The following is a 7,500-nucleotide window of genomic DNA, read 5'->3' as shown; positions in this document are numbered from 1 at the left end:
CCCCATCTGCCGAGGGCGGGGGCCAGTGGCCGGATGGGCGTGAATCTCACCCGTTCGACCTTTCGGACTTCTCACGTTTACCCCAGAACGGTTTCACGTACTTTTGAACTCTCTCTTCAAAGTTCTTTTCAACTTTCCCTCACGGTACTTGTTCGCTATCGGTCTCGTGGTCATATTTAGTCTCAGATGGAGTTTACCACCCACTTGGAGCTGCACTCTCAAGCAACCCGACTCGAAGGAGAGGTCCCGCCGACGCTCGCACCGGCCGCTACGGGCCTGGCACCCTCTACGGGCCGTGGCCTCATTCAAGTTGGACTTGGGCTCGGCGCGAGGCGTCGGGGTAGTGGACCCTCCCGAACACCACATGCCACGACAGGCGGCAGCCTGCGGGGTTCGGTGCTGGACTCTTCCCTGTTCGCTCGCCGCTACTGGGGGAATCCTTGTTAGTTTCTTTTCCTCCGCTTAGTAATATGCTTAAATTCAGCGGGTAGTCTCGCCTGCTCTGAGGTCGTTGTACGAGGTGTCGCACGCCACACCGCCAGCCGGCTGTGCACGCTACCGAGAAAGCACCGGTATGCGAACCGCCAGGCGACGGGCGCGCATCGCACGTTTAAGGAGACGCGGCCGGCCACACAGGCGACCACGACACTCCCAGGCGCCCGAAGCGGGACAAACGCCGCGCGCTTCAGTATACGTAGCCGACCCTCAGCCAGACGTGGCCCGGGAACGGAATCCATGGACCGCAATGTGCGTTCGAAACGTCGATGTTCATGTGTCCTGCAGTTCACATGTCGACGCGCAATTTGCTGCGTTCTTCATCGACCCACGAGCCGAGTGATCCACCGTCCTGGGTGATCTTTATCTTTTCAGTTCTCCACCGTCTCTTTCAAGACAGTTGCAGAGGCGGGACTGAGGCGTTTGACGGCCCCTGTTCCATTACTTTGTGTCCAACGGCCTGACGGCCGATGGGCGTCGTACGGCTCCACACCGGAGCGGACAGGCACTCGGGCGAAAGTCATTCAAAACCGGCGCCAGGCGCCAGGTGCCGCAGGCCAGCCGCTCCAGAGCTTCAGCGCTCGTACCACACAACAACACTTGCGCTAGTTTTGAGAGGCACGCGTGGTTCCGCACGCGGCGCACGGCTACTGCCGTACAGGTAGCGTGTTGCGCGACACGACACGCACATCGAAAGACATGCAGTCTAGTCGGTAATGATCCTTCCGCAGGTTCACCTACGGAAACCTTGTTACGACTTTTAATTCCTCTAAATGATCAAGTTTGGTCATCTTTCCGGTAGCATCGGCAACGACAGAGTCGATGCCGCGTACCAGTCCGAAGACCTCACTAAATCATTCAATCGGTAGTAGCGACGGGCGGTGTGTACAAAGGGCAGGGACGTAATCAACGCGAGCTTATGACTCGCGCTTACTGGGAATTCCTCGTTCATGGGGAACAATTGCAAGCCCCAATCCCTAGCACGAAGGAGGTTCAGCGGGTTACCCCGACCTTTCGGCCTAGGAAGACACGCTGATTCCTTCAGTGTAGCGCGCGTGCGGCCCAGAACATCTAAGGGCATCACAGACCTGTTATTGCTCAATCTCGTGCGGCTAGAAGCCGCCTGTCCCTCTAAGAAGAAAAGTAATCGCTGACAGCACGAAGGATGTCACGCGACTAGTTAGCAGGCTAGAGTCTCGTTCGTTATCGGAATTAACCAGACAAATCGCTCCACCAACTAAGAACGGCCATGCACCACCACCCACCGAATCAAGAAAGAGCTATCAATCTGTCAATCCTTCCGGTGTCCGGGCCTGGTGAGGTTTCCCGTGTTGAGTCAAATTAAGCCGCAGGCTCCACTCCTGGTGGTGCCCTTCCGTCAATTCCTTTAAGTTTCAGCTTTGCAACCATACTTCCCCCGGAACCCAAAAGCTTTGGTTTCCCGGAGGCTGCCCGCCGAGTCATCGGAGGAACTGCGGCGGATCGCTGGCTGGCATCGTTTATGGTTAGAACTAGGGCGGTATCTGATCGCCTTCGAACCTCTAACTTTCGTTCTTGATTAATGAAAACATACTTGGCAAATGCTTTCGCTTCTGTTCGTCTTGCGACGATCCAAGAATTTCACCTCTAACGTCGCAATACGAATGCCCCCGCCTGTCCCTATTAATCATTACCTCGGGTTCCGAAAACCAACAAAATAGAACCGAGGTCCTATTCCATTATTCCATGCACACAGTATTCAGGCGGGCTTGCCTGCTTTAAGCACTCTAATTTGTTCAAAGTAAACGTGCCGGCCCACCGAGACACTCAACTAAGAGCACCCTGGTAGGATTTCAACGGGGTCCGCCTCGGGACGCGCAAGCACGCCTTCGGCTCGCCCCACCGGCAGGACGTCCCACGATACATGCCAGTTAAACACCGACGGGCGGTGAACCAACAGCGTGGGACACAAATCCAACTACGAGCTTTTTAACCGCAACAACTTTAATATACGCTATTGGAGCTGGAATTACCGCGGCTGCTGGCACCAGACTTGCCCTCCAATAGATACTCGTTAAAGGATTTAAAGTGTACTCATTCCGATTACGGGGCCTCGGATGAGTCCCGTATCGTTATTTTTCGTCACTACCTCCCCGTGCCGGGAGTGGGTAATTTGCGCGCCTGCTGCCTTCCTTGGATGTGGTAGCCGTTTCTCAGGCTCCCTCTCCGGAATCGAACCCTGATTCCCCGTTACCCGTTACAACCATGGTAGGCGCAGAACCTACCATCGACAGTTGATAAGGCAGACATTTGAAAGATGCGTCGCCGGTACGAGGACCGTGCGATCAGCCCAAAGTTATTCAGAGTCACCAAGGCAAACGGACCAGACGAGCCAATCCGATTGGTTTTGATCTAATAAAAGCGTCCCTTCCATCTCTGGTCGGGACTCTGTTTGCATGTATTAGCTCTAGAATTACCACAGTTATCCAAGTAACGTGGGTACGATCTAAGGAACCATAACTGATTTAATGAGCCATTCGCGGTTTCACCTTAATGCGGCTTGTACTGAGACATGCATGGCTTAATCTTTGAGACAAGCATATGACTACTGGCAGGATCAACCAGGGAGCTGCGTCAACGAGAGCTGAGCAGCCGGCCGCCCGGGAGTGTGTCCCGAGGGCCCGCGCGAACACGCAAGCGTCCGCTCAATTATTCTGCAAACAGGAGGAGGCTGAGCTCCCCTGCACGATACACCTCGAAACCCTCTCAGGTCCCGGCGGCGCGCAGCGCCGTCCTAAGTACTTGGTCGGGTTCGAGAGAGGCGCAATCGCCCGGAGATAGGCGAGTAGACGCTTTCAGTGCGAACACCCGTGCTCCCAACTGAGCTTGCCGCTGCCGACAGAGGCCCGGGAGCGTGCTGTCGTGGCATTGCCGGCGGGAAACAACACGCGCCACCTACGGTGACCGGCAGCTCCAACGCCAGCGCCACAGAAGGGCAAAGCCCCACTTGGGTGCAGAAGCGAACTCTCCCAGCACAGCGCACGCGCCAACACGTCCGCAGAGCTGCGATACAAACCACCTGCGAGAACCGCTGGGGGCGACCGAGCAGCAGACGGCGTCGCGACGCCGAGTGCCGGGCGGCGGCGCATCCTCAACGCACACAGTCCGCAATCGGACCAGCACACTGCAGATGTCCACCGCGCTTCGCACCGGGCTCGACAGAACCCACTTTGGCCGCCTGGCGCCGCGCGCAGGGTGCGCCGGCGCATAGCTGGGACGCCAGCCGGGCCCGTCGGCCGGCGCTCCTGCCACTGGGCGCCCCCCACCAGCCGGCTGTAGTGCGTGCGCTCACGCAGCGCGCGGCCAGCACGCCGGGCGGCCCCCCCTCACCGGCCGGGGACTGTCCCGCCAAGCCACAGCCTCGTATCGCTTCATACCCACATGGCCAACTCAGGTTCGGGGGCATGGCGGGTACCGCCGAAACAACCGGTTCACAGATGTACCGATCGTCGCTATCACCGATGCACCTGCAGCGCGAACAACCGCTCAACAACTGATTTCCAGTTCATTTGCGGATCTTTGGCAGCAAACGTATACGTCAATCTACATTTGCGAAATCTACGATTCTGGCATGCCTGCATGTTATGTGTCACGACACGCTACATCAGCCCACATACACACTGCGGCATGTACACGAGAGAACACGTGGAAGATGGTCCGCGCACGTGTGCAATGTCCCTTGCGCGGTCGACTGTCAACCGGCCTCTGTAGCATGTCGCAGATGTGGAACGCGGTCCACCGTGCTATCATGTTGTGTGGGGCAATACGATTAAATAGGAAAACCCTCGTCGCTACATCAACAGACGGCTCACGCTGATTCCCGGCAGAGGGAGGAGGGGGGGGGGGGGGGCCAACATGCAATACTTTCGTCCGTACCTACTTACCACATGTCTGTACGGCGTACAACAGTGCAATCTCGCTGTAATGGGGAGACGAGACAAGTAGCATCGTGCACAACATATGGCCCTTATGATTCGCCATTGTAGGGCGCAGCCTGTGTACGGTCAAGCATGTGCCACATTATGTCACTCAGTACGTAACGACGGATGATCAGTGTGGGTTACGCGTACATCAGCGGACAGTCCACACAGGCCGTACCACAACGTACACTGACTGCATCGACAACCGAATGCAACTGAACAGCTGCAAGGCTCATTTCACAAACAAACGCCTGACCGACCAGCTTGGAAGGGCAGGAGGGGAGGGCGATATTCGTTCTGTAGCGGTACACCCTTCCAGTGGTTAGCGGGACTGTGTAGAAAGTACGCAACACTCGAAAGACCTTTATGTGAGGGTACGCACCATGGCATCAAGAAATACACATGACACCAGAGGATCCAAGCAGTGAACTATGTTCAGAGGGTTGCTGTTAGGCAAAGCTACATTCCTGTGACGTTACATGTGACAGTTAAGGTGCAGTGTAAGTTAGGTTAAGGTGCAGTGTAAGTTAGGTTAAGGTGCAGTGTAAGTTAGGTTAAGGTGCAGTGTAAGTTAGGTTAAGGTGCAGTGTAAGTTAGGTTAAGGTGCAGTGTAAGTTAGGTTAAGGTGCAGTGTAAGTTAGGTTAAGGTGCAGTGTAAGTTAGGTTAAGGTGCAGTGTAAGTTAGGTTAAGGTGCAGTGTAACTTAGGTTAAGGTGCAGTGTAACTTAGGTTAAGGTGCAGTGTAACTTAGGTTAAGGTGCAGTGTAACTTAGGTTAAGGTGCAGTGTAACTTAGGTTAAGGTGCAGTGTAACTTAGGTTAAGGTGCAGTGTAACTTAGGTTAAGGTGCAGTGTAACTTAGGTTAAGGTGCAGTGTAACTTAGGTTAAGGTGCAGTGTAACTTAGGTTAAGGTGCAGTGTAACTTAGGTTAAGGTGCAGTGTAACTTAGGTTAAGGTGCAGTGTAACTTAGGTTAAGGTGCAGTGTAACTTAGGTTAAGGTGCAGTGTAAGTTAGGTTAAGGTGCAGTGTAAGTTAGGTTAAGGTGCAGTGTAAGTTAGGTTAAGGTGCAGTGTAAGTTAGGTTAAGGTGCAGTGTAAGTTAGGTTAAGGTGCAGTGTAAGTTAGGTTAAGGTGCAGTGTAAGTTAGGTTAAGGTGCAGCGTAAGTTAGGTTAAGGTGCAGCGTAACTTAGGTTAAGGTGCAGCGTAACTTAGGTTAAGGTGCAGCGTAACTTAGGTTAAGGTGCAGCGTAACTTAGGTTAAGGTGCAGCGTAACTTAGGTTAAGGTGCAGCGTAACTTAGGTTAAGGTGCAGCGTAACTTAGGTTAAGGTGCAGCGTAACTTAGGTTAAGGTGCAGCGTAACTTAGGTTAAGGTGCAGCGTAACTTAGGTTAGGGGCCAACGTGGGTTAGGTTAGGGGCCAACGTGGGTTAGGTTAGGGGCCAACGTGGGTTAGGTTAGGGGCCAACGTGGGTTAGGTTAGGGGCCAACGTGGGTTAGGTTAGGGGCCAACGTGGGTTAGGTTAGGGGCCAACGTGGGTTAGGTTAGGGGCCAACGTGGGTTAGGTTAGGGGCCAACGTGGGTTAGGTTAGGGGCCAACGTGGGTTAGGTTAGGGGCCAACGTGGGTTAGGTTAGGGGCCAACGTGGGTTAGGTTAGGGGCCAACGTGGGTTAGGTTAGGGGCCAACGTGGGTTAGGTTAGGGGCCAACGTGGGTTAGGTTAGGGGCCAACGTGGGTTAGGTTAGGGGCCAACGTGGGTTAGGTTAGGGGCCAACGTGGGTTAGGTTAGGGGCCAACGTGGGTTAGGTTAGGGGCCAACGTGGGTTAGGTTAGGGGCCAACGTGGGTTAGGTTAAGGGCCAACGTGGGTTAGGTTAAGGGCCAACGTGGGTTAGGTTAAGGGCCAACGTGGGTTAGGTTAAGGGCCAACGTGGGTTAGGTTAAGGGCCAACGTGGGTTAGGTTAAGGGCCAACGTGGGTTAGGTTAAGGGCCAACGTGGGTTAGGTTAAGGGCCAACGTGGGTTAGGTTGCCAGAGATGTGTCAAATCAGGATGTACGTTTGGCTGGTGTCAGGTGGTGGGTTGGTTCGATGCCTTTATAAGGGGTGTGGCCAAAGGGTATTTTATTACTTGTACCTTTTGTGTTGTGGCGTGGCGTTGCGTCCTGTGTTGATACTGGGTGGACCACTGTGGGTGTTGCTGGCTGATTTGAGCTGCGTTGTTTGCGGGTGATGTGAGACATTCTGTCTTATTAGTGGACGTGACGTTCCTCTTGTCGTTGTTTGGATAGTGTCCTGTGGCAGCGAGGATAAAATGGATGTTGTTGAACGATAGTGCTTTGGTGCTTTCGCTTTGTTACACACAGAGTGGACTGTGAGATAGGGTGACTGGGTCGAGTGCGGTTCACACTGTCCTCCCCAGTTTACAGTATGTATCATCTATGTATGTGGTCCTGCATCATTTACTAAGGAGGGACGTCAGACGACTGAAATATTAGTTATGTACTGATGTAAAGCAGAATGCTTACCTTCCACCAGTGGGCGAGTATCGACTCTGCCCCAGAGTTGCCACCGCAGGAAGAGGTGTCGGAAACACTACCCGCACACCGTCACCACTGTGCGGGGGGACGGACCCTCTATATCCTCAGCGGCGCACTCTTTGCCACCGAGCGTCACGTCTCGCGGCCCGCCGTCCAGAGCATGTATTGGGACAGCGGGACTTTGGCTTTTGGGAGATAACTCTTCATGAAGTGGAAGATATAGGGGTGGACTGCAATGTACGATTGCGGGAAAAGTCCGCCGTACATCCGCTCGAGTTGCGAGTCGGGCGGTGGGGGTGGCGCATTCACAGGTGCGGCTGGAGTGACCGTCGGTCCACCACTTTTGACTCGATTTGCGTCACCTGCGGTGAAGAGGGGGTGCAGCAGGCGTTTTACTCTGGGTCGTCAAGCGGGCGCTGTAGGCGACATCGACATCATAGTCGGCCGGCCGTCTCATAGAGGGCGGTATCGTCGTCGGAAGCAGCGTCATCTTCCGAGGGACGGACC

The 7,500-nt window shown here is 54.6% G+C and overlaps 3 non-coding genes across 3 annotated transcripts in view; all 3 read right to left on the bottom strand.

Moving 5' to 3' along the window:
* The window catches only part of LOC126315856 (large subunit ribosomal RNA), a 4,222-nt gene extending 3,711 nt beyond the window's left edge, over positions 1-511 (bottom strand). Inside the window, exon 1 of the ribosomal RNA XR_007555970.1 lies at positions 1-511. This exon is cut by the window's left edge and continues 3,711 nt beyond it. This is a non-coding gene — a ribosomal RNA (large subunit ribosomal RNA).
* A 188-nt stretch (positions 512-699) lies between these two features.
* On the bottom strand, positions 700-854 carry LOC126315902 (5.8S ribosomal RNA). The gene has a single exon (XR_007556006.1). It is a non-coding gene; the product is annotated as a 5.8S ribosomal RNA (ribosomal RNA).
* Positions 855-1,209: 355 nt separating this feature from the next.
* Positions 1,210-3,102, bottom strand: LOC126315906 (small subunit ribosomal RNA). The gene has a single exon (XR_007556010.1). It is a non-coding gene; the product is annotated as a small subunit ribosomal RNA (ribosomal RNA).
* Between the last annotated feature and the right edge of the window lie 4,398 nt (positions 3,103-7,500).

The sequence above is a fragment of the Schistocerca gregaria genome, unplaced genomic scaffold, assembly GCF_023897955.1.
Source record: "Schistocerca gregaria isolate iqSchGreg1 unplaced genomic scaffold, iqSchGreg1.2 ptg000578l, whole genome shotgun sequence".
Taxonomy (NCBI): domain Eukaryota; kingdom Metazoa; phylum Arthropoda; class Insecta; order Orthoptera; family Acrididae; genus Schistocerca; species Schistocerca gregaria.
The sequence above is the reverse complement of the archived record's forward strand: the minus strand, read 5'-3'. Positions and strand labels throughout refer to the sequence as shown.